Source organism: Dermochelys coriacea, chromosome 6 (genome assembly GCF_009764565.3).
Source record: "Dermochelys coriacea isolate rDerCor1 chromosome 6, rDerCor1.pri.v4, whole genome shotgun sequence".
Taxonomy (NCBI): domain Eukaryota; kingdom Metazoa; phylum Chordata; order Testudines; family Dermochelyidae; genus Dermochelys; species Dermochelys coriacea.
This window is the reverse complement of record NC_050073.1, coordinates 119,556,822-119,584,448: the sequence shown is the minus strand read 5'-3', so window position 1 is coordinate 119,584,448 and position 27,627 is coordinate 119,556,822. Positions and strand designations below refer to the sequence as shown.

The 27,627-nt window shown below is 44.2% G+C and overlaps 1 protein-coding gene and 1 long non-coding RNA gene across 4 annotated transcripts in view; one reads left to right on the top strand and one right to left on the bottom strand.

The window, feature by feature from the left end:
• Nucleotides 1-27,627, top strand: part of PELI2 (pellino E3 ubiquitin protein ligase family member 2) — a 138,871-nt gene that overhangs the window by 22,648 nt on the left and 88,596 nt on the right. The gene's annotated exons all lie outside the window — the stretch shown is intronic.
• LOC122460835 lies at nt 1,460-26,763 on the bottom strand. Its single transcript, XR_006282381.1, has 4 exons — nt 26,617-26,763; nt 21,695-21,700; nt 6,030-6,040; nt 1,460-1,471 (listed from the first exon to the last, which is right to left on the bottom strand). It is a non-coding gene; the product is annotated as an uncharacterized LOC122460835 (long non-coding RNA).

Below are 27,627 nucleotides of genomic sequence, written 5' to 3'. Positions count from 1 at the left end.
ATAAAATAACATCAATCACTTCAGACTGATTTACTTGTTACAAGAATATATGTGGATTTTAACTTCCAGCAAAATGTCAAACACCTTGCATGTTTAATACTTGCTACAAAATGAAGTTGGATGCAGTCCAAAAGTAAACTGTAATTCTGTGCTCTTCCCCCCCCCCCACCCCCTTTTCCAGGGGAATGTACAGCCAGCAAGCCCATCACACATAGGGAAGCGGAATAAATTCCGTATTTGGAAAGAAAAAGGAAGACATAGTCTGCATTCACTCAGAAGAAAACAAGTCTGACAAACTTATTTTCTGGGTTCCTTGCCTTCCTATTTACTGCACTCTAGGTAAAGAGCCAAAGTGCTTATCTTTTTGTCAGTAAGATCAGTGGTGCACAGCCTTCTGCATTCAACTGGACTTCATAAATATATGGATACTGTAGGAATCCACTGGGCTCCACTGAAAAGTGATGACAACACGCATACTGTCAGAATCCTAGCGTCCATTAAATCTTGAAACAAAGCACAAAACTTTTCACGTCCCAGTGATCCTTTGCTCCCAATTCCTATGAGCATAGGGAGTGTTATGGAAATGATACTTAGCTAAGATGGTGGGGAAGGTGCATTTTGATATCTTCCTACTAGCAGGCTTGTGCAGAGTTCATTACTCTGGAAAGGCCCAGCTTCCCATTTCTTGTCTGGAGACTGCCATGTGGTAGGCCTAGTGGAGAGAGGCAGAGGCTTCTCTTGGAGGTCTTGTCTTGTAGAAAATCTTGATTGGTTGGGAGAAGGGAGGCAAATGTCTCTTGTGTTGTAGAGAAAGCTCAAGTTTGTTGACCTGGTCATCCCTACAGTGGCCTGTTAGAAGAAGGCTGCAGCAGGGATTCGGAAAGCCTTAATGTGGGGATCAGAGTGGTCTTACGATATGTACATGTGGTCAAACACTTGCTCCCTCTCTCAACCCTCAAACAAAACTAGATCAAAAGCATTGTGCCCTTAATTAGTAGCAAACCTCCCCAATAGTAGACTAGTATACAATGACTGATATTTGTCAGATGGGTGAGAGGCAAGCATATCCATCTCTCATCTGTGCTGACCTCTTCAGAATAAATACCCTTCCCCTGGAGCCTTAATGGCAGTTGAGGACCAGTTTTTGGCTGTGATGTCTGAGATTCTAAAAAGACTTATTTAAATATGTCTTGACACAATGACACATTCTCTCTAGCTATATCTCCGCTAGGATTTTAACAGGTTTTAAACTAATTTTTTTTTCCTGGTGTAGACAAGGCAAGTTGGAGGTTTAAAACATTAGCTGATAGACCTAACAACCCTTAGGATTTACCTTTACCAGCTAACGAGTTAAACCTATAGTTTACCTTGTCTACATTAGGGTTTTAACACTTTGTTAGTTAACACATCAGCTAATGCATACGAAACTGTGTAGACAGCACTTTGAAGTTAAGGCTTGGGCTCTGAAGCCCTCCTCCTGGCTTCAGAGCCCGAGCCTGAGCCTTAGCTGTAACTTCAAAGGACTGGCTACACAGCTATATTAGGTCACTAGTGTGAGCCCAGCTAACCTAAGTCTGTTGACCCAGACCATGTTTTTAGGTTGTTTCTTGATAATCTGAATGGGGTGGGGGAATCTGGGGCTCTGCTATTTCTGTCATGGAGGCACACTTGCAACTTTTACTAAATGATCCATAATTGTTAGACTATGATGGGAGATGTGCATCATTCAGCTAAAAGAAGTTTTTAAAAATTGCCCAGTGCAGACTCAATATTAACTTTTTTGAAATACATTTCACGGTCAAAATGGATGTTGAAGTACCTCAGCACACTGAGGGATTTATGTTAATGAAATGGCTGTTTGAGGTAAGTTGGCTCTTGTTAGGCATGAGCTAATCATGTCACACTTTTTTGTAAATAGAAAAGGTGTACTTGTGGCACCTTAGAGACTAACTGCTCACGAAAGCTTATGCTCAAATTTGTTAGCCTCTAAGGTGCCACAAGTACTCCTTTTCTTTTTGCAAATACACACTAATACGGCTGCTACTCTGAAACTTTTGTAAATGTGACTGTTTCTTGGTAGCAATGGCTACATTTTTTTTTTTTTTCCTGGGGGAAAGCAATGAGGAAATCCCTCCTTTTTATTTGTACTGATAGAAGTGGTTTATTGCTGACTTCTGTTGTCAGTCCTGACTTGTGGCACTTGGGCACATCACATGTCTTGACTGACTCTAGATAATGATTAATATGCTTTATGAAGGGTGAACTGGTCACATGTATTCATTTGGCATGGGAAAGGTTCTGATACATTATACTGGTGATGGCTAATGCATGGCCTGAGGGCAACATGTGCTCCTATAAGTACTTGGCATTGCAGTAGGAATGGTCTTCTGTTATGTGCAGCATTCTATACAAGAGCTATACCTCAGCTGTAGCAGTCATCTATCTATACAACTGGCTGCTTTGGTGTCTCCTATTACCATGAGACAAGTATGAAGCTCAAATATGGTACACCGCCTCCTCAAAGATAATGTGGGAGAGGCAAATGAACAGGCAAGTGAGAAGTTAAGTAGTGACTGATGTACAATATGTGTTAGAGGGAAAAAGGCCAAGAAATAGTGTGGTCTGGTCCTCGGTGCTGTGATTTCAACTGTTTAATCACTGTTGTATTTAAACCTCTCTTGCAAAATTCTAGTTGCTAAAGGCAGGAAGTTTTTTGCCATCGTATACATCCTCTTTCCCCAATCCCCAATGAAACAAAGAATCAAGCAGAACCCTGTCCCTTAGTTGATAAACTTCATGACAATTTCACAAGACGATTGTTCATATTAAAATTGCAATGATGTGTGATTAGAAGGCTTGAAATTTAACTTCCAGCCTGATAGGCTTATACTCTAGTTTATTTCAAAAATCTAGTAAGTTGGTACATTCTGTCATGAAATAACTTATTCTTTCAACTGGGCATACTTTCAGTGCTGGCTAATGAGCAGGTAGATTTTTAACAGATGAATTGCTTCCCGTTAGGGCATATAAATGTCACCACAGATGACAAAGTGGTACTGACTGTGAAGACCATTAGTTACTGTAAGAAACTAAACAAACTGAAGTGCATTAATAAAGGTTGAAATCTCTTGTTGCATATTATAAATAAACTAAAAGAAAAGGAGTACTTGTGGCACCTTAGAGACTAACAAATTTATTAGAGCATAAGCTTTCGTGAGCTACAGCTCACTTCACGAAAGCTTATGCTCTAATAAATTTGTTAGTCTCTAAGGTGCCACAAGTACTCCTTTTCTTTTTGCGAATACAGACTAACACGGCTGCTACTCTGAAACCTATAAATAAACTAGAGACCAAATATGCAGATTCTTTTCTATATGCTTTGTTTAGTTTGGGCACAGAAGTTAATGGGCTGAAACTTTCATTTAAGCACAGCTGCATTCTTTCACATGGAGCAGCTTGACTTTATTTTGACTCAGTAACTTAAGCATTGACTCATTGAAATCATAAATATACAGTAATTAATCTCCTGTCTCAATGGGAATTCTCCTTTCATAGATGAGATTGTATTATTGAAAAGGATGTTAGCTACTGAAAAACTCTTTCCTCTTTGCATGTCTTATACCATGAATCCATCACTTTGGAATAGATGGATATTTTTATGTTTAAACCTCATGGGCAGATTGGCCAATAAAGTGCTGTTGTGCCTTAAACCACATTGTCCTCCTTTCCAGTTTGTTCTACCTCCAACAGAAAGTAGCTGCAACGTTCAGTGTTTCAGGATACTATAAGAAAGGTGCACTCCTACTCTTCTTGAGAAGACTGAATGTGAGGGAATCTTTCAGACAGGATTTGGGAATCCTTGTGGCAGTTAAGTCTTCATTCCCCTGCTAGTTCTCACATCTAAAATTTGCTGTTCTGAATAGAAAGGTAGAATGGTTTCTCTGGTCACTATGCAGTGAGAGCTATATCTCTAACTTCTGTCCTCCTTTCTCTTAACGTGTGTGTGGGTAGTATAAGGCAGTTGGTTTTCAGTTTATGGGAATATTCCAGGTTAGTCTTTGCTTTGTTTTTTCCATGCTGCTTTTAAGAAGAATGTACAGATTTTATCCTTAATCCTGTCTGGGTTAATAAGAACAGTAGATCTAAATCTTGAAAGGGGTTCTTAACCATCACTAACAAGCCAGTTATTTTGGAACTGGGACCTTGCATTTAGAGAATACTTAAAATGTAAGGAAAAAAATTACAGGTTTTTGATCTTCAGCGTCCTCTGATACTGGCTATGGATGCAATATCCTCTTCTCACAGGCAAATCTACAGTCTGTTTTCACAGTCTTATTGGATAACTTAAAAGTTCTATGTCCTTGGCCTGATTTGCTTTTTTAGGGGACCTAAGACATAAAACTCCCATTGATGTCAGCCAGCACTAACTGCCACTGAAATTCTGAAATCTTCCTCACTTGGCCTACATAGTAGTTAATGCTCCTATGATCTAAGGAGGACTAAACACTCCTTTCTTAGAAGCACTTGAAAGATGTGGTACTTCTTTCCCTTAATCTCAGGGGCTGAATATGCTATCTTTGCAGCATTTTCATCTCTTATTGGTTATGGGAGAAAAAGGGACTTCTGATTCTGCTTCCGGCATCACCTCTAATATGCTAGCACAAAATTCTGCAATTAGACTGCTGACCCAGCCCTTCCTTATCTCCCTCTACAGTTGCATAATCAAACCTCCAGCTGCTTAGGCACTCAAGCATGTATCTACTCACCTACCAGTTTTGTGAACTGGCTGCACATAGGACCCAGTGTAATGTTTTAAATGCCTTTTCATGCAAGGATCTCAAGGCACATACCAGGAAAATCACAAAAGGTCAAGCACCACTCCTCCATAAGAAAACACAGCCTGAAAACCATTTCAGGGGTGTAACGTAATCGGGTTTCTGACTCCATAAAGTAGGAGGGCAAAGCTTGAGTAACTTATATGCATCAGAACTCTCCTCCATAGAATTAAAATTGTGTAATGGGTCTCCGTCAGTGTATTGCTATTTAGAATATAAAACTTCTTTTAGGGCAGGAGGACAATTATTCATGGCCTTACTGTACTAGAAATTATTTAAAGCTATCATGGTCAGAAGTGATTGGTTTGCTTTAACAGAGTGTTATTTTTACAGTGAGGTCCCTGTATGTATTCAGGGAGTCCTGGCAAAAATAAGCTTTCACTACTCCTGTTGGCATTGCAGAGTGAACACAGACAGGGAGAAGGAAGCTGGATTCTAGTGTTAGCCAAATTCCATTTGCAGAATCTTTATTCAGCCCCAGGCCAGAAAGAACATAGTCCAGCTTCCAAGTTTCAAGCAGAGTTTTCAGGGTTGGCAGTTGTAACTGAGATTTGCCTTTTTTTTTTTTTGCGCACTTGTAAACTGAGCATGTCTGATATGAAAGTAGCTGAGACAGTGAACATGGCACCCAGTGATGGAATAATACATGCGCAGAACTGTATTTTATGAAACTCAATTTGGGTTCAGTTAGTAGTAAAAAAAAAAATAATGTAGTTGTTACTAACTAATAATCATTTGGAGGATACTTGCATATAATCCTGTGTTGTGTTTAACTCTTAGACATTAAATATAATGTATTGATGGTAATAGCCATTCATCCATTGGAAAGCCTGAGCTCAATCATAGGGTTAGAAGGGACCACAAGGATCATTTAGTCTACCCCCCACCAACATTCTGGATTTGTTGTCTAAACCATCCAAGACACATGGCTATTCAGCCTCCTTTTGGAAAATCTCCAGTGAAGAAGCTTCCAAAACCTCCTGAGGCAGTCTGTTACATTGACCTACTGTTCTTACAATTAGGAAGGTTTTTTGAGATTTTTAATTTAAATCTGCTATGCTGTAGTGTAGTTTGAACCCATTGCCTCTTGTCTTCTGTGGCAAAAAAGAACAACTTTTTTCCATCTTTTTTTTTTGACAGCCTTTCATAGACCGCTATCATATCCTCCCCCTTAATCTCTTTTCCATATAAAACATACCCAGGCCCTTAAGCCTTTGCTCATGTCTTGCATTCCATCCCTTTGATCATCCTTGACGCTCCCCTCTGGATCTTTTCCAGTTTCTCTACATCCTTTTTATACATTGGTAACCAAAATTGGACACAGTACTCCAGCTGCAGCTAACCAGTGCCGAGTAGAGCAGTACTCTTACCTTCCATGACTTGCATGCTATGCCTTTGTTAATGCAACCTGAAATTACATTTGCTTTTTTTTTTTTGGCAACAGCCTCACATTGCTGACTCATCTTGAGGTTGTGATCCACCACAACTCTCAGATCTTTTTCAGCATTGCTGCTGCCAATCCAGTTTTCCCCCTCATTCTGTATTTGTGCATTTGGGTTTTCTTCCTGAAGTGTAGCACCTTTCATTTGTCTTTGTTGAATTTCATTTTGTTGTCTGTAGCCTAGTTCTCCAGTGTATCAAGATCCCTCCAAATTTTAGCTCTATCCTCAAAAGTATTGGCAACCCCCCCAGCTTTGTCTCATCTGCATACTTGATCAGTATGCTCTCTATACCTATATCTTGGTTACTAATAAAGATATTAAACCACACCTGACCCAGAACAGATCCCTGTGGAACCCCACTTGAGTCCTCCCTCCAATCTGACATCATTCCATTAATAGTTATTCTTTGTTTGCAATTGTTTAACCAATTATGTATCCACTTAATGGTACTTCTGTCAAGCCTGCATTTCTACAGCTGGCTTATCAGAATGTCATGTGGGATTGTGTCAAAAGCCTTGCTGAGGTCCAGGTATATTATGTCCACTGCATTCCCCCATCCACCAAGTCAGTTATCCTGTCCAAGAAGGAAATTAAGCTGGCTTGGTATGATTTGTTCATGGTAAATCCATGCTGGCTGCTAGTGAGTACCCCTAATCCTCCAGGTATTCACAAATTGAATGTTTTATACATTGCTCTAGTAGCTTTCCAGGAATTGAAGTTAGGCTGACTGGTCTATAATTTCATGGCCCCTCTTTTCCCCCCTTTTTAAAGATGTCACTACATTAGCCCTTCTGTGATTCATGAGTTTGTAAATATTCTTGCCAGTGGCATCGAGATTTTTTTCAGGTAATTCCTGCAGTACCCTCGGGTGAATAGCATCCAGCCCCACTGATTTGAATGTATTCAAATCGGTCAGAAGATCTCTAACATGTTCTTTACTTATCCTGATTTGTACACCCTCCCCTTTATTGTCTATGCTAACTTTGCTAGTCGTCAGGTCACATGTTTTTTTTTTGTGAGAAGACACGCAAAATAGGCATTGAACAACTCTCCCTTCCTATTATCTTCCATTATTAGCTCATCTTTTCCATTGAGCAGTGGATCCACACTGTCTTTGATCTTTTTTGTTTGTCTGACATATTAAGTCATTCTTTGCCTTGGATTTTGTGATTTTTGTCCCTACAGACTTGTGCTATTCCCATGTATACTCCTTGGCGACATGCCCCTCCTACATTGGCCTCTTGTGGCTCTTATCTTTCCTCTGCATCGGCATAACTTGATGTTGAGCCTCTAGTATTACATCTTTTAAGAAATACCAGCCCCCTTCAACTCCTTTTCTTCCTACTTGGTCTTTCCATGAGACCTTGCCTACTATTTTTCTGAGTTTGTTGAAATCCAAGTTTCTGAAGTCCAGTGTCCTTGTTTTGCCTTTCTCATGTCTTCCTTTCCATACGATTTTCAGTTCTATGTATTAATGAAGTGATAGCTGTCTGACAGCCCTTTCTGCTTCCCTCTACGCCTGCCATAACTCCTAACACACTGTGCTAAACAAAAACCCATCTAAATGATTATAAGCATGTTTTATGTAGATTTTTTTTTAAATGCAGTCTCCCCCCCACACCCCAAATGTTTGTTGCTGCACCACTTCAGTGTCATACTAGATTTAATGCCCTCTCTGTTCATCATTTCCCCTCTTGGCCTATGAGTTTTTATGCAGTGTTCTGTTCTTGCAGCCCTTTTTTCATGGAACCTTACTAAAATATGGTGGTAGAGCCTGCAAATAAAGGAAGGAGCAACTGTCTCCCTGGTCACAGCTGTTGGACATAAGTATACTGCGTGGCAGAACATGCTTTGCTTGAATAGTGTAAAACTGAAATTGTCCTTTATCTTCGGTTTCCTCCTTTAATTTGTTCCAGAGATCTGTCTAGATACTAAGTATGGTAAAAGTTCAGTTTGAATCAGTATAACTGCAGGACTAGCTTATTTCCCCACCCTGGACCCCTCTCCATACCCTAGCCAATTAATACAAAAGAGGCAATTAGTAAATTCTACCATTTTGCTATCTCTTGTGGTGGGGCACTTAAGACGAAGCTGTTATTAAGCCAACACATCTCTTTTGTAGAAATTTATATAGCCTTTCTGATTTATTTTTCTTGAAATATAATGTTTTAGGTCTGGAAAAGGCTTGTGGAGGTCTCAGTGAAATTGCCTCTGGAGGTCTCTACTTTAAAATTCATATAACCTGCTTGGGGGTTGTAGAACCATTTGAAGAGTATGTATTGGGAGGAGTGTGTGTTGATTAAGAATTTGACTTTTCTATTCTGGCTATATGAGAGAGCAGATGTTGGGGGTGAACAATGCAGGTAGACTTCAGTTCTGCCGTTTGAATATGGCTCTTCTGTTAATCCTTCTAAAAGTATGGAGGTTCAGGAACAAATCGAGGTGTAGCATCAAATCCATAAACAGGTCATGTTTCTATTTCTTAGAATAAAAAGATTTGGTCCCTATTCAAATTTGGCTGCCATTTTGGACCTACTGTCTTCCTGTGGATTCTGCTTTCGTTATCCCCCAGGTATGAATTGCTACTTGAAGGGGCTATGTATCCTACACAGAATATTTAATCAGTCTGTTCCCCTGTGATGATCTAACTAGGCTTATTGAGCCTCTCAGATTGAGAACTTCTACTGTTCTTCATTCTCTCAAACTAGCTTTGAGTAATCTTTGCCAAGAGAGTGGCAAGCATGGGGCAAATCCCCTCTGTGCTTTGCTTTGTAAAGATAAGGTTGTGCTGTGTCTCCTATTTTGTTCTTGATCAAAGTGGTGTCAGACTTCCACCCAAAGAAAACAATATAATCTCCTTTTCTCTCTTCTCCACCTCCGGTTTCCTTGGGGAAGTTAGGCTGTATGGTCTTAATGCTTCAAGGTCCTCTTGACATCATCTGGTGTGGCAAATTGCCGGCACTATTATGATGGGTCTCGCGCTTTTTCTTCTTGGGTGGGGGTTCAGGGCACCATTTTTTGCCCCTGAACGGGGGTATTAACTGCCCCACTAGTGTTCTAGAGGAGGGGAGTGGAGAGGGAGGGACCTGGGCCCACCCTCTACTCCGGGTCCCAGCCCAGGGGCCCTAGGGATAGCGGTAAACCATTAGAACTAGCGGTTCCTTCCCCTGGGCTACTTCCCTTTTCTGCTCTTCAGCTTGTGGGGCTTCCTGCCCTCCCTCTGCACAAACCAGGTGTCCCTTTACCTAGGGTCTTGGTCTTCTTAGCCCACTGCAGCACTTCTCCAAACTCTCCTCTGCTTCCCTCTAAACTGCTCTCTACTCCAACACCAATCCACTCTGCTTCAACTCCTCCCCTTGTCTGATTGAAGCAAGGGGTTTTTATCATGTGACTGGCTTCAGGTGCTTTAATGGGCTTCAGGTGCTTTAATTAAATTTATAGAAAACTTCCTTCCCTCTACAAGAAATAAGGCTCCCTTCTAACACTCTCCTGCTGCCCTCTAGCCATTCTGTATCACATATTTCCCCTCCCTCCACCCCCTTGCTCAACGCCATAGGGTTGGGCTACTTGGTACGAGAGGCAGTGCTGTCGTGATAGGCCATCAGCGTTGCCGTGTTGGCTTCCAGCCCTATGCTATACCCCGAAATGGAAGGGCTGCAGGGATAGGAACCACCTAGTCCCTCTTGCGTTCTTCTCCTTGTATCTGTGCATCTACTGGAGTGGGTGTGGTCTGTCACAAGGGTAAACCGCTGCCCCAGTAGGTAGAAGCGGAGAGTCTCCATAGCCCATTTTACCGCCAGACATTCCTTTTCAATGACAGTGTACTTTTGTTCCCTGGGGAGGAGTTTCCGGCTGAGGTACAAGATCGGGTGTTCCTCATCCCCTACCATCTGTGAAAGGACGGCTCCTAGCCCTACCTCCGAGACATCTGTTTGTAGGATGAATTCCTTTTTGAAGTCTGGGGCTATGAGTACTGGATGGCAGCAAAGGGCTGTCCTTAAATCTGCAAATGCTCTTTCTGCCGCATCAGTCCACTTTACTATCTCAGGGCCCCGAGCCTTTATCAAATCCGTCAATGGCCCAGCTCTTGTGGCGAAATGAGGGAAGAATCTCCGATAGTATCCTACTATCCCTAGAAATGCTCTGCTTTTTGCGGACTGGTTGAGGCCAACCTTGTATTGCCTCCGCTTTATTCCATTGGGGTTTCACCAAACCTCTCCCAACTACATACCCAAGGTATCTGGCCTCAGCTAGTCCTATCATGCACTTGGGAGGGTTGGCAGTGAGGCCGGCTTCCACAGGGAGTCTAGCACCGCTTCTATTTTTCCTAGGTGCGTTTCCCAATCAGGGCTATGGATGACTGTTGCCTAGATAGGGGGTGGCATACTTGGCATGGGGTCACAGCAATTTGTCCATAAGTCGTTGGAATGTTGCAGGGGTCTGATGGAGTCCAAAAGGGAGGACAGTGTATTGGAACAGGCCATTGGGTGTAGAGAAGGCAGTGTTTTCCTTGGCATTCTCGGCCAGGGGAATTTGCCAATATCCTTTGGTCAGGTCCAGGGTGGTTGGGTATCAGGCCTTGCCTAATGATCAACTAGCTCGTCAATGTGTGTTATCGGATAGGCATCGAATGGGATACTTCATTCAACTTCTGGAAGTCATTGCAAAACCTCAGGATACCGTCAGGCTTGGGAACTAGGACGATAGGGCTGGACCACTGGCTTTGGGATTCTTTCTTCAATAACCTAGAGTTCCAGCATCTTCTTCACTTCTGTCCTAATTTCTTCCCTTTTTAGCTTCTGGTATCTGGTATGGTCTTATTGTCACCCTTACTCTGGGCCTGGTGACAAGATGTTGGACCAGTGTTGTACGGCCCGGCTGAGTACTGAACATGTCTTGGTTCCATTGGATCATATCAATGACCTCTGTTGCTGTTCTGGAGTTAACTCAGGAGATATCTTCACCTGCCCCTGTGGGTCGTCTGTCTGGAGTGGAGCTCCCCGAATGACCAGGCACGTCTGTCGGTCACGCCAGAGCGTCAGTAAGTTGATGTGGTAGATTTTCTCTGGCTTTCGGCAGTCTGGTTGTCTGACCTTATAATCCACCTCCCCAATGGCTTCCACTATCTCATATGGTCCGTGCCAGCTTTCTGCTGTCAGCACTAGCACCATCACCCGTTTTCCCGCTGCCTGAAATCTCCGTACTTTTGCCTCACGGTTGTAATATGTCCGCTGGGCCTCTTGTGCTTTTTCCAAATGTTCTCATACTATAGGGATTACTCAAGTTATTTGTTTCAGAGTAGCAGCCGTGTTAGTCTGTATTCGCAAAAAGAAAAGGAGTACTTGTGGCACCTTATAGACAAGGTGCCACAAGTACTCCTTTTCTTTTCAAGTTATTTGTTCTCTCTCATCTGTGTCACGTGCTCAGTGACACTCTTTCCTGGGTTGGATTGTTCTTCCCAATCTTCCTTGGCAATATCTAATATTCCGTGTGGGTGGTGTCCGTATAGTAGCTCAAAGGGAGAGAAACCAGTGGACGCCTGGGGGACTTCCTGTATAGCAAACATTAGATATGGTAGAAGGGTATCCAAGTCTCTTCCGTCCTGAGCTACCACCTTCCGGATCTTACTTTTAAGGGTACGGTTAAACCGCTCAACCAGTTCATCTGTTTATGGATGGTAGACTGAGGTCCCTATGGCCTGGATGCCGAGTAGGGTACATAAGTCTTTCATTAATTTTGACATGAAGGGGGTTCCTTGGTCTGCCAGGATCTCCTTAGGGATGCTACTTTCTTGATTAATATATTGGTTGTTTTTAAATGCAGAACCTGTTTTCATACTCCTGTATCCTACACACTAAACTATTTATTTAACTAATAACAATTTTAAAATGCCGTTTTTTGAGCATTTTAGTTGAATTCCAATTTCCATGCAAATGCAGCTTAATACAATCATGAGTTAAAAAAAAACCTCAAACAAATGAATCACCACTTTTTAAAGTAAAAAAATTAAAAATCTGAATAAAGATATGTAAAATTATACAATTTCTTAAATAATTGTGCATAGACTGTACTTCCTATTTAGCAAAAAGTAACAAAATTAGTGTAAAGACCATACTTAGTTACAGATCCACATGTTTTAATGGTTACCAACCAATGAGGGTCAATTTCTCTTTAGGAAAATGAAAACAAAAGCAAAATTAGATTAAAATTTATTTAAATCAAAGTTTCCTGGTTGCTGATTTAAAACTTATATAAATAACTTCTATTTAAATCCATCTACTCTGCCTCCCTTGTAAATTTTGTATCTCAGTAGAGCACAAGTCCAAACTGTGATTGGAACCGTGTACTAGATACCAACACAGGTAGTAAGAGATTGTCCCTGCTCTGAAGAGATTGCAGTCTACATAGACTACAAAGAGTGGAAAGGGAAACCAGATACAGAGAATTGAAGTGAGTTGCCTAAGGTTATGTGGATCAGTGGCCCAGTCAGGATTAGAATTCAGTTTTGCTGATTCACTGTCCAGTGCCCTAGTAGCCACTATATCAGCTACCTCCACAAAGTAGCTCCAGGTCTCTGCCTCTTCTCCTGCTCTGTTTTCCCAAATAACATCAGAGTGAAAGTGTCCAGAGTCTGACTTTGCTGGTCTGTTGCTTGGAAAAGCTGTGAGCCAGGAGTAGAAGTGCTGGAGCTATTTGTGTGCAGAATCACAAAGATGGATTATAGCTGTTTTGCATTTAGAAGATAACTGCAACCATAAGGACTAGAAAAATAACACTCTTCATTGAAAGTTTTAAATGGTCAAAGTTGACTGCTTAAACAGTGTTTGTCAGAGAAAGCATCTTGTTTGCTGGTGAATAGGCGAGTACTTAAATTCAGTAACCTGAACTGAACTTTGAGTTAAATATATTGTGAAGTTAGGTCATAACACAACTACATATCAGTCCTATCCACTTCTTGCCCTTCTCCACACTTTCCATCTGTAGTCCTTCCTCCTTTACCCATCAGGCTAGGACTCGGATGTTGCTTAATCTTATGTCCCAAAGCACTCAGCTTTTCCATTTCCCATTTAGGCAAAGTGGAATCATAGCTATGTTGGGTACTCTATATAGTCAGATTTACATAAGTAGATGTTAATGCTTCTAATCTAAGTTTTTTTTTTTTTTAAGTTAGAAGCATAATTAAAATATTACAAGATTTTGGAACCCCCTTTTTTAGTGTGGTAGTGTATTGCATACATTTCTTTTGTTTTGAAAGTCAATCATTAACTAAAGAGACAAGGTGGGTGGGGTAGTATCTTTTATTGGACCAACTTCTGTTGGTGAGGGAGTCCAGCTTTCGAGCCACAAAAAGGCTCTCTGTGACTCAAAAGCTGGTCTCTCTCACCAACAGAAGTTGGTTCAATAAAACTACTGCACCCACCTTGTCTTTCTAATATCGTGAGACCAACCGGGCTACAACTACGCTGCATACACTCGTTAATTAAAAGCATGCAGGTTCAAAATCTATTGCCTTGAGCAAACTAATCTTCTCTTGTCCTCCCTATGCATGTATTTATTGTACTTTCATTTTTAGAGGGATTTTGTTTATCTGCTATGATCAGTAATGGCAAAAGTTACATATCCTCATTTTTTTTCCCCTAAACTATATCAGTACTTAGTTGTCCAAATGCTGGATCAAACAATTTTAGTTGTATTTAAATAGGTACTTGGTGTCTAATTCTCAGATGAATAGCCTTTCTCCTATAAAAAGAAAAGGAGTACTTGTGGCACCTTAGAGACTAACAAATTTATTTGAGCATAAGCTTTCGTGAGCAACAGTTCACTTCATCGGATGCATTCCAATGTAGCTCACGAAAGCTTATGCTCAAATAAATTTGTTAGTCTCTAAGGTGCCACAAGTACTCCTTTTCTTTCTGCGAATACAGACTAACACGGCTGCTACTCTGAAATGGTAACAGTTTCCCTGCGTATATAGACTTCCAGCAATGAAGGAGAAAAAACACCCACAAAACTAACATTGGGGTGGAGGGAAAATAAAAAGTGGTAGGGTGACTCGGTGGGGCCAGTGTAGGATCTGAAAATATTTTTAAACTTAAAACTGATTCTTCAATCTTTTAGATTACAAGTTGACTGCCTCCTTTAATTCTTTTCAAAGTTGGTCTTCATAAACGTGTATTTAAGAGAATTCATAAATGACTTGAGTCAGTGTTATCCAATGGCAGTGTGTAGTCTTGCAGTAGGGATTGTCAGCTGTATTATCCCTAATTTTTTTGGCATAACTCTGTTCAGAAAACATAGGTTCAGTGTTTTGTCCAATAAACAGCATAAATAACTGCATATAGTTGGGAGAATACACTTGGGGACTGACTTGGTCATTCTTCCCTTGCTGGTTTTTGTTTTCTCTGGTGTCTTTTTCCTAGTCTGTCTTTCAGCTCAATTCTGCTGACAGTAAAGTTGATCATGTGGAGAGGGAGTGGGAAAGAAAGGGGATTACATACGGTTCAAGCTGGTCTGGTATATAGTGAGCTGTTCAGATTTCCAGAGTAAGAGAAGCACGGTTGCAGAGACAGCTGGGTGGATATGGATTTATTGGATAAGCAGTAGAGTCCTTAATTATCTAACTCTATATTTGTTCTGTATCTCAGAAACCCTAAATGGTAAGGCATTTACATACCTGATCTTCCATTGTTATGAGAGGGGGAATACTACTGAAGGGGCCATTCAGATTTTATTGGCCTGTGCTCATAACAGTATTTTCATAAATGTAGCCTAGAAACTGAGAATTAGCTTAGTGTAATCAACGTTTTGTCATAATCTCTCAAAATTGTTAAATGTGATTCTTAAGTGAGGACCTTGGATCTGCTGAAACAGCAATGGAACAAAGATTAGCTATTACAAGTTTTTTAGAGAACACGGGGATCCCACAACCACACACACATACTTTAAGAAACTGATCTAAAGATGTGCTAGAGTGAACCTTTTCTCTGAGCGTTCTTCCCCTTGCAGCATATTCTTTTGGGTCTTATCCACCTAGTCCTCTTCTCTTGCCAGCATAAGTCATCTAACATGATGGGTTCACCTTTGCTGAAGAGGCTGATGAGCCTTGGTTCTTGATCTCTAATAGTTCCTCTTCTCCTCTCTTGATTTCAAGAAGTGGGGTGAGGGGCACAGTCCGCCTCTATCTATTATCTCAGAGACCTGAAGAGGTCTAAGGAAAAGCATGAGTGTTTCCCATCCACAATTCAAGAGCAAGCTGGGGTGTTATTCCCCCTCTGCTGACTCACTTGGGGCTTGTCTACATTATCTGCAGTATCGACAGGCAGTGATCGATCCAGTGGGGGTGGATTTATCGCGTCTAGTCTAGATGCGATAAATCGACCGCTGAGCGCTATTCTGTCAACTCCATTACTCCACCGGAGTGAGAGGAGCAAGCGGAGTCGACAGGGGAGCATCAGCTGTTGACTCGCCGCAATGAAGACATCACGGTGAGTAGATCTAAGTACGTAGCTGAAGTTGCGTAACTTAGATTGACACCGCCCCTCCCCCCATTGTAGACCAGGCCTTGTAGATATCGGATCTCAAATTCTGGATCTCTCCGAAGAGGATGAAATGAGCTCAAAAGGAGAAGTAAGTCTAGTCTGCGTCTTTTTCTAGGCATTGCTAATGTTGTTATTTAAGGCCAAATCTACTACTTGAGTTTCTCTGGATTTATATTGGCATAACTATTTGAAATGGGCAGTGTCACAGTTGGGTTAATTCTACATTCGGTCATCAACGTTATGATTAAAAGTAGTTGTATATGGGAATGAACAAATGTGCTACTCTTTAATATCAAAAACTCCTGCTCCAATTCTCTAGTAACTCATTCTGTGTTTCTATATAAATTCACCGTTTAAAAGATAAACCTCAGATAACTCAGGATTAGTATGTTGAGGTATTGGCACACAATAGCCTCTTATTGGACTATGCTGTAGACAGCCACCTTTAAATCTCCAAGACTACTTCAGCTACAGGAGGAGGAAGGAAAAGATTAGGGGAAGACAGGTTCATAAACTGTAGAGAACTGACTTTCAAGGAAAGAGAAGAGTTGTGAGTTTTCAAGCAAGGTGCCTACTTTGTGCTAACACTGCATAATAATCTCCAATTACTAAAGTTGGCTGCACAGTAAGGTTCAGCCTCAAAAGCTTGTGCAGTAGTTGGTGAATAGCAGACTTTCAGGGTTAAAAGTACTGGGGTTTTAACATTTTTGTAAAGGTTCTTTGCTTAAAGGATCAATAATTAACTTTTAGGATTGGCAGAGCAATGTATAATGGCTTTCATTTTTATCACATGCTTATCTTCTTCCTGGGTTTGCTTTTGTGCTCAAAAAGGAGAAATGGAGTTGGGGGACAGGATGTCTTCTGTACCTGGGTTTCTTTTATGCCAAAACAATGAATGTCTTAATCTGTGTGACCTTGGACAATTGACTTGACCTCTTGGTCTCTAGGTATCCCCATATATAAAACAGGGATACTCAATTACCTGAGTCCCATCTCAACAATCCTGTAAATGTAAAATAGTCTTCTGTGAAGCACCTAAATAAGTTCTTAAACATGAATTCTTCTTTGAGTGATGGTCCCTATATGTGTTCCAAATGTGGGAATGCATGCGTGACATGCACGAGGGCCATATGATTTTTGTAGCAGTGTCCGTTGATCCGCACGTGTGTTGTACATAGCTTCGTTTTCCAGGCAAGATTATATGAGGCCGTGCAGGTCAATGCCCCTTCAGTTCTAACGCATGGTTGGAGTTGGAAATCCTGTTGTTCTGTGATTGTGGTTTGGACTGGGAGAGAATTCTTGTCTGTTCTATAAAAAGAAAAGGAGACTTGTGGCACCTTAGAGACTAACAAATATATAGTTTTTTCTTGTATAGTTAGCATTAGGTAGCATAGTTAGTCTTCAGTTGCCTCACTCACTGCCCATTTCCCTCCTCCCTGCTTGCCCAGGGGACTATGCCCTGCATTTTGGGGTTCAAAAACTGTGCTTCGTTCCCTTGCTCATTTTTCATGAGCAATGAACACCAACTCTGCCTTTACCGCTTTAGGGAAATCCATCTCACTGCGAGATCTGTAGATCCTTCCCACCACGGACCTGAAAGGCTTGTCTGCTTCGCCTCCGTAAGCTCCCCATGGAGGTGGCTCTTCAGCCGTGTGCATGGTGCAATCCGAGACTGGTGGACCGAGCAGTGCAGTGCCCTTCACTGGCAGTGAGTGCTCCACCAAGCATGTCCCGCGCCGTGGATGCAGCAGTACAGCTGGTGCAGGACAAGCCCAAACATTAGAGCTGCAAACATCTTCTATCCCTTCATTGTCTAGGAAGCATATATTCAGCCCTCTCAAAAACCCCAAACAGATGTCTCTTGCTATATGACCAAAAAGTCATCAAATTTGGGCTTGTTTGGACCAAGGTGAGGAGCAAGTTCCAGAGTCCTGGAGCCCTCACAGAGAATGCCCTGCCAGCCTCCCTAACTGCTATAACAGAGGAGATCTCAGCTTGAGTACCTCTCGAGGGAGGGATAGCTCAGTGGTTTGAGCATTGGCCTGCTTAAACCCAGGGTTGTGAGTTCAATCCTTGAGGGGGCCATTTAGAGATCTGGGGCAAAAAAAATTGGGGATTGTGCCTGCTTTGAGCAGGAGGTTGGACTAGATGATCTCCTGAGGTCCCTTCCAACTCTGATATTCTATGATTTCTATGCTCATGAGCATCGGAGCAAGTCCCCCTCATGGACGGCCTCAAAGCACAGCATTCCCTCCTTGAGCCGTGCCAGGTTGCGTGAGAAGTTGTGTGGACCATGCTGCACCACTGCCTAAGCTTCCCCATTCTGAGGACAAGGCAAAGAAGAGAGATGCACTGGCTGCCCCAACAGACCAGTCTCCAGGGCACGTGCCACCAATGCAACCAGTGTCTCTGTGCCCACCAATCCTATTGGCACCGTGGACACCACTGTGGTCCTCCAGCAATCCTACAATTTTCCATCAGGCTCCTGAACATTTTTAATCCTTTCTTCCGACAACACACCTGGATTTCCCTTGCCCGCCTTCTCTGCTGCTCGCAGTGATGGGAACCCCCCACTCCAGCAGATGAACCGCTTCTCCTTCATGGGCTCTACCCAGCCCTAAGTCACAGTGTTACCCGTGCACTCTAAGGCACCCCACCTTTACCCTTCCATGGGCTCAAGGCATAACCTGGTTAATTTAGGCAGCCTAGCCCAGTTCCTAGGGCTCAGGGCATAATTTTCTGCAGGTTTGGGGGGCCTTTTACCAGTGAAAGAGCCTTACACAGTATTATTCTTAACCTCTATTAACAGTCACCAAAACAGAATCCATACACTATGCATAGAACACTCACCATCCCAGTTAGGCAGACAAACTTTTCTTGTTGGCCAGTCAGGATCAGATCGTCCAGAGCTCCAGCTTCCTGCATGGTGCGGTTGGCAGGATGTTGAGGTCTGGCAGCTCTGATCTTGGCCTGTGTCCTGGAGTTAGGTTCCAAAGAACTTCCTTTTGGACCCCAGTTCATATAGTCAAATTTGAGTCCTGCTTAGCTCTACCTTAACCAATCATTTTAAACTAAAATACTACAAAACATTATTTTTCACGAATCCTCGCCCATTTCAAAATGATTCTTTAATCAATTATACCCCACCACCTTAGTTAATTTAAATCTTGCAAAATTAGGCATGCAACAGAGAGAAACAATGAAAGAATCAGACAGAAACCATACAGATAAACAATAGAGAAGTAGGGACCCTTACCACCAACCCTACCTGCCTTCTCAGGCCTCATACCCCTCTGCCCAGGCTCCTGCAGCAGAACTGTTGGGCTCAGAGGCAGAAGCAGAACTGGAGACTGTACCGCAGGTCCCTATGGCCACTTCCTCCTCTCCAGATGAAACCATGATTTCTCCCCCATCCTCTTGCCTCCTGATGATCACAAGTAATACCAGGATCTGCTGCAGAGAGTTGCTCTTGACCTGGGCATGGAGGAGGTACAGGACCAACACTAACTGTTGGATATTCTCAAACCGCGAAGGCCATCACGTGTCATGCTGCCTATTAACGATGGTATCCTGCAGTCTGTGCAGGCAGTCTGACCCACACTGGCCCCAACGCCCAAACCAGCGTAATACAGGTACTTTGTCCCTCGGGGGGGGGGGAATTTCCTCTTTTCTCACCTTCCCCCAACTTCTTCGGTGGTGCAACTGACGACTGAACAGGCACAATGGTGCACACACACACAGATCTGTCCCTCTGGACCTTGCAGCCAAACTCCTCAAGCTTCTGGGCTGGAGGGTCTACTCCTTGGCAGCATTGCATTTTGGTATTGCCAACTACCAGGATCTGCTAGCAAAGTATGACTTCAATAACTATGCCAACCTTACAGCGTTCCTGGATGACCTGCCGCAGGACAAAAAGCAATGTTTCCAAGCCCATGTGGAGGAAGGCCACCTGGCAGCCAAGATGAGCCTCCAAGCGACCACTGATGCCGTGGATACGTCCTTCTGATCCTTGCCATGGGTATAGTCATATGCTGAGAATTGTGGCTGCAGTCCTCTGGCTTCCCACAAGGGGTTCAGACCACTATCCATGACCTCCTCTTCCATAAAGACCAGCTCCTCTTGGCACAGATGGATGAGTCCCTGAAGGACACAAGGGCAACACTTTGATCTCTTGGGGTATATGCCCTGATGCCCAATTGTAAACAGCAGCGGCAATCCTTCCATTCCTGGTCGTATGCACCATATCAGGCTCCCTATCAACGCTAACCAGAACTCTTAGAGAAAATGTCACTGTTCCCAGAGCTACCGACTTGTAGCCCCACCATGGCCACCTCCTCCACCTTGATCCATCAACAACCCAAGACCCAGTTTTGACATGCAAGTCGAGAACTGTGAGTCTCCCCCGGTCACCTTTGGGCCATCTTGCCCTATTCGCTCACAAGATTACCATTGATCATTGCGTATTGGATATCGTACGCATGGTTACTCTATATAGAATTTCTCATTCTCTCCCACCCCCCCCCCACACGCATTGGGGGCCTCTTTGGGCACTCACTGGGGATTTTTTCCATCATGCCCTCCTGTGATGAGAGACGTATGTGCTTCTCTCAAAGGGTGTCATAGAACCAGTGCCCTGCCATTTCATCAATGGGGTTTTATTCCATACTTTCTCATACCCAAAAAGGGTGAGGGGCACCACCCTATACTCGGTCTCCACCTCCTCAACACCTTCATCAGAAAATCCAGATTCCGTATGGTGATGCGTTCATCTATCATTCCCTCCCTCCTCTAGGGAACCCGGTTTTCAGCTGTCGACATGGAAGATATTTGTACTTTCACATTTACGTTCACCCGGCCCACTGCAAATTTCTCTGCTTTTGTGTGGTCAGCAGCCAGTGCTAATTCAGAGTTCTCCTCTTCGGCATCGCAGTGGCCCCAAGGGTCTTCAAAAAAGTCTTTGCGGTTGTGGCAGCATAAATGTGGTGTCTAGGTTACTCTGTGTACCTTACCTGGATAACTGGCTTCTGGTCACTCCCTCACACGCTGAGCTTATGTTTGCCATTCACACTCTCCTCCCTTTTCAGTGTCTTTCAGTGATGAGAAATCGGTGCTCATAAAGATGCAGATCAACTGCATAGGAGTGCGCCTCAATTTTGTGGTGGAAAATACCTTCCTCCCGGTGGACTGCTTTGCAACCTTGACAGCTCTAGTGATGGACATCCACTGCACTCGATGCACCGCTGAGCATCATTGGCTATTCCTCCTTGGGCACATGGTGGCCTGCACTTGTGTGGCTGCATGCCCACTTACACATGTGCTACTTCCAGCTGTGGCTCCTGTCAGTCTTCAGACCCCACAGTGATCACCTAGATGCCAAATTGCTCATCCCTCATCTGGTGGACTGACTCTTGCAAGGTGTGGATTGACACCCCCTTCGCTGCCCCTATCCTGACCACCACTCTGACCTACAGAAACCTCCCTCGCTGGTTGAGGTGCTCACCTTAACTAGCACACTGCCCAAGGACTTTGAGCACCGTACGAGGCCCACACACACATCAATGTTTTAGAGCTTCAAGTGGTTCGCTTTGCCTGCCACGTGTTCCTGCCGCTCATGTGCACACGTCATGTTCAGCTGCTCTGCAACAATATAGCAGGGAGTGATGTTTATCAACAGGCAGGGAGGCACCAAGTCCCTGTCATTCTGTTTAGAGTCCATCCACTTCTGGAACTGGTGCATCTGTCATGTTACACTCCAAGCAGCATATCTCCCAGGGACACACAACTCCCTAACTGGAGCACTCAGCAGGACCAGGTACCTCAATCACTAATGGGAGCTCAACGATCCTATTCTCTGCTCCATCTTCCAAATGTGGGGCACCCCTTGCTGCAACCTTTTCACTGCACAGGACAACTGCAAGTTACCTTTCTACTGTTGCCAGGGAGCCATGGGACACAACTTCTAAGGCAGTGCTCTCCTTCTGCCCTGGCGGGGTGACTTCTGCTATGCCTTCCCCCTCGTTCCCCAAAACCTCTGGAAGATCTTCTGGGAGCCCCATTCTGGAATCATCAGTTTTGGTTTGCGGACGCCATCGGACTCTCCATCTGCCGTCCAGACCTCCTTCGCATGCTTTCGGGTCTCTTCACCCAGGACTGAGGCAGGCCGCCATCCCAGTCCAAGCCTTCTTCACTTCAAGGCCAGGATTTTGGATGGAGCTCATGTGTAGACAACACTTGTTGGATACTGGTGTGGCAAATCCTTATGCACAGCAGCTCCTCCACAAGAGCACGCTATGTGGTGCTCCATTTTCCATTCCATGTTTCCATTTCACCACTTGGGCTCAGCACCATCGCCACCCTTCAATGCCATCGCTGTGCCTATTGTACTGGACTACCTCTAGGAACTTTAAAACGACAGGTCTTACCTTCAGCTTCATCCGGTCCACCTGGTGGTGCTTAGTGCCTTCCTTCCCCCTGTGGACAGGTGCTCAGTATTTACTCACCCAGCTATTGTCTGCTTCTTGAAGGGCCTTCTTAATAGCTTCCCACTAGTGCTCCCACCCACACCCTTGTAGGACCTCAATTTTGTTCTTTCTGCCCTCACCAGACCCCACTTCAAGCCCCTGACCACATGCTCCCTCTCCCATCTCTCCATGAAGGTCATCTTCCTTATTGCTATCACTTCGGCTGAGTGAGTCATAGAATATCAAGGTTGAAAGGGACCTCAGGAAGTCATCTAGTCCAACCCCCAGCTCAAAGCAGGACCAATCCCCAACTCCCCAGATCCCTAAATGGCCCCCTCAAGGATTGAACTCACAACCCTGGGTTTAGCAGGCCAATGCTCAAACCACTGAGCTCTCTCTTGCCGCCCCCCCAAGAGTCAGCGAACTGGTGGCCATGACTAACACCCCCCCCCACAGTCTTTCATAAAGAGAAGGTTTCCTTACACCTGCATCCCAAATTCCTCCTGAAGGTGGTCTCTGAGTTTCACTTCAACCAGTTGATTCACCTCCCTATCTTCCATCCTAAGCTGCACACCTCTCCTGCGGACAGGACCCTTTACTCACTCGCTGTCCACTGCATTCTACCTCAACAGAACCTATGCCTTTTATGTCTCACCATGGCTGGCTGTTGCCATTATGGACAGATCCAAAGGCCATTCCCTCTCCTCCCAGTGCACCTTGAAGTGGGGCTCTGGATGCATCTGAGAATGCTATGTGCTGTCTAATGCCCCTGCCGCCTGGCAGGATTATGGCACACTTGACGCGGGCACAGGCAGCAACATCTGCTTCTCTGGTGGACATCTCCTGGCATAAAATCTGCCGACCAGTGATGGAGCTGTTCTGTACGTTCTTTCGCCACCCATTATGCCATCACCCGGGGGTGTCAGAAGATGCTGCTGTGGGTTGTGCTGTCTCTTGCATCCTCGCTCCCACCTCCATGCTGATAACTGCTTTCTACTCACCTGCTTTTGGAATACATATAGGGGCCACCACTTGAAGAGGTTACTTACCTGTAACTGGAGATTCTTCGAGATGTGTGGTTTCTGTTTGTATTCCAGTACCCGCCCTCCGTCCCCTCTGCTGTGGACAGCACTTTGCAGCAGTAAGAGGATCACTGAAGGGGCATTGACCTGCATAGCCTCATATAACCATGCCTGGAACACGAGGCTACGTACTACCCGCGTACATATCTCTCTCTCTCTATACGTACGTAAATATATATTTACATGTACACACCCTGACCCCCCCCCTTCCTCCCATTTGAGCAATATCCTCTATTAGCCAATATCTACCTCCACTATTGGATACATAGCCATCATCATTAAAGATGAGCCACAGTGGGGGAGGGGGGGAAGAGGAGTCCTTGTGGCACCTTAGAGACTCACAAATTTATTTGGGCATAAGCTTTTGTGGGCTTGAACCCGCTTCATCAGATTTATGAAGTAAAAGATACAGGAGCAGGTATAAATACATGAAAGGATGGGGGTTGCTTTACCAAGTGTTAGGTCAGTCTAACGAGAGAAATCAATTAACAGCAGGATACCAAGGGAGGAGAAATAATTTTTGAAGTGGTAAGAGAGTGGCCCATTACAGACAGGTGACAAGAAGGTGTGAGTAACAGTAGGGAGAAATTAGTATTGGGGAAATTAAGTTTAGGTTTTGTAATGACCCAACCACTCCCAGTCTCTCTTCAGGCCTAATCTGATGGTGTCCAGTTTGCAAATTAAATTCCAGTTCTGCAGCTTCACATTGGAGTCTGTTTTTGAAGTTTTTTTGTTGAAGAATGGGCACTTTGAAGTCTGTTATTGAGTGACCAGAAAGATTGAAGTGTTCTCCTACTGGTTTTTGAATTTTATGATTCCTGATGTCAGATTTGTGTCCACTTATTCTTTTGCATAGAGACTGTCTGGTTTGGCCAGTGTACATGGCAGAGGGGCATTGCTGGCACATATCACATTGGTAGATGTGCAGGTGAATGAGCCCTGGATGGTGTGGCTGATGTGGTTATTTACTATGACGGTGTCCCTTGAATAGATATGTGGACAGAGTTGGCACCGGGGTTTGTAGCAGGGTTTTGTCCCTGGGTTGGTGTTCTGGTGTTGGTGTCGTGTGGTGTGCAGTTCCTGGTGAGTATTTGCTTCAGGTTGAGGGGCTGTCTGTAAGCGAGTACTGGCCTGTCTCCCAAGGTCTGTGAGTGAGAGGTCATCCTTCAGGATAGGTTGTAGATCCTTGATGATGCGCTGGAGAGGTTTTATTGGGGGCTGTAGGTGACAGCTGTGGCGTTCTGTTACTTTCTTTGGGCCTATCTTGTAGTAGGTGACTTCTCGATACCCTTCTGGGTCTGTCAATCTGTTTCTTCTCTTCACTTGGTGGATATTGTAGTTTTAAGAACACTTGGTAGAGATTCTGTAGGTGTTTCTCTGTCTGAGGGATCGAAGGAAATGCGGTTGCATCTTAGAGCTTGGCTGTAGACAGTAGATCATGTGATGTAGTCTAGATGAAAGCTGGAGGCATGTAGGTAAGTATAGCGGTCAGTAGATTTCCAGTATAGGGTGGTGGTTATGCGACCCTCGCTTTTTAGCACTGTAGTGTTTAGGAAGTGGATCTCTTGTGTGGACTGGTCCAGGCTGTGGTTGATGGTAGGGTGGAAATTGTTGAAATCTTGGTGGAATTCCTCAAGGGCCTCCTTCCCATGGGTCCAGATGATGATGTCATCAGTGTAGCGCAAGTAGAGTAGGGGCGTAAGGGGACGAGAGCTGAGGAAGCGTTGTTCTAAGTCAGCCATAAAAACGTTGGCATATTGAGGGGCCATGTGGGCCCCTGACTTGTCCCACTGACTTGAAGGTATAAATTGTCCCCAAAACTGAAATAGTTGTGTGAGGACAAAGTCACAAAGTTCAGCCACCAGGTTTGCCTTGATGGTATCAGGGATGCTATTCCTGACGGCTTGTAGTCCATCTTTGTGTGGAATGTTGGTGTAGAGGGCTTCTACATCCATAGTGGCTAGGATGGTGTTTTCTGGAAGATCATCAAAGGATTGTAGTTTCCTCAGGAAGTCAGTGGTGTCTTGAAGATAGCTGGGAATGTTGGTAGCGTAGGGCCTGAGGAGAGAGTCAGCCAGAGGAGAGAGTCTGAGGGCCTGAGGAGAGAGTCAGCCAGATAATGCTGCTGTCAGGGTGCCAATGCCTGAGATGATGTGGTGTCCAGGATTTCCAGGTTTATGGATTTTGGGTAGCAGGTAGAATCCCCCTGGTCGGGGCTCTGGGGGTGTGTCAGTGTAGATTTGTTCCTGTGCTACTTTAGGGATTTTCTTGAGCAGATGGTGTAGTTTTTTTTGGTAATCCTCAGTAGGGTCAGAGGGTAATGACCTGTAGAATGTGGTGTCAGAGAGTTGTCTAGCAGCCTCTTGTTCATATTCCGACCTATTCATGATGACTAGAGCACCTCCTTTGTCATCCTTTTTTATTATGATGTCAGAGTTGTTTCTGAGGCTGTGGATGGTGTTGTGTTCTGCACAGCTGAGGTTATGGGGCAAGTGATGCTGCTTTTCCACAATTTCAGCTTGTGCACATCAATGGAAGCACGATGGAAAAGAGATTGCACTTTTTTTTTCTTTTGTATGTGTTTTGAGAGAACAAAATTCTTCCAGGCCTTTAAGTTCTCTGCTTGTTTTTACACTACAAACATTGGGTCTTTGTCTGTGGAGTTTTTTTAATTTGCTTTGGATTTAAGAATCTATATTTATCAACTGCTTTTAAAAACATAGGCACAATATGTGCTATACACAATATAGTTGACTTTATAGGAGAGCTTTCTGAGTAATTGGGGCTGAATTGACCTTGACATCAGAGACAGTGAAACATGGACAGCCAATTGCACAAACATCTATTTACCCCATCGTCGAGGGGAATCTCACCTGAATGTGGAAGAGCTGGTTGAAATTAAACCTTAGTGAGATGGAGGTCATGCTTACAGGTTGAAGAGAATATTAAACAGGCAGCGATGGTGCAGTCTCCACCAGTCAAGGACATGTACCCACTAAACAAGTCAGCCTTCAGTTGGGAGTTCTGGGCTCCTCCTGATGCTGAACTGTCAAAGCAGCATCTGTACAAAGATGTGCTTGATCATTGTACACCTATTTCCACCGTTCTGATGACCTGGCCTCTATATCCTGATTGGATTATGAAGAATACAGCAGTGTCCCTTCTCTGCAACATGGATAACTGTGGATAACAAACATATTTCACTTGCTCTGTTGGCTTCTATTACAATCCTGCCAAGTTTAAGGACTTGGTCTTACACAGTAGTCAGGAGCTTTTCAACTATAGGCTGAGCAAGTGCAGAATGGTGGTAGAATGTGCATTTGGGTGTCTAAAAGCGAGCTGGCGCAGTTTACTGAGTCGTTTAGACCTCCGCGAAACCAATATTCCCCTTGTTATTACTGCTTGCTGTGCACTCCACAATATCTGTGAGGGTAAGGGGGAGACGTTTATGGCAGGGTGGGAGGTTGAGGCAAATCGCCTGGCTGCTGATTACATGCAGCCAGACGCCAGGGCGGTTAGAGTACAGGAGGGCGCGGTGAGCATCAGAGAAGCTTTGAAAACCAGTTTCAGGAATGGCCAGGTTTTTGTTTCTCCTTGGTGGAAATCCCCCCACCCCCCCGGTTCACTCTACGTTCCTGTAAGCTAAGCACCCTCCTCTCCCCCCTTCGATTGCCGCTTGCAGAGACAATAAAGTCATTGTTGCTTCACATTCATGCATTCTTTATTCATCACACAAATATGGGGATAACTGCCAAGGTAGCCTGGGAGGGGTGGAGGAGGAGGGAAGGACAAGGCCACACAGCACTTTAAAACTTGCTTATTGAATGCCAGCCTTCTGTTTGGGCAATCCTCTGGGGTGGAGTGGCTGGTGGCCGGAGGGCCCCGCCACCGTGTTCTTGGGCATCTGGGTGAGGAGGCTGTGGAACTTGGGGAGGAGGGTGGTTGGTTACACGGGCTGTAGCGGCGGTCTGTGCTCCTGCTGCCTTTCCTGCAGCTCAACCATCTGCTGGAGCATATGAGTTTGATCCTCCAGCAGCCTGAGCATTGACTCTTGCCTTCTTTCAGCAAGCTGACGCCACCTACCATCTTCAGCCCGCCACCTCTCCTCGAGGTCGTATTGTGTTTTTCTGCACTCTGAGATTGTCTGCCTCCATGTATTTTGCTGTGCTCTGTCAGTGTGGGAGGACAGCATGAGGTCAGAGAACATTTCATCGTGAGTGCGTTTTTTATTTTTTGCCTTCTAATCTTCGCTAGCTTCTGGGAAGAAA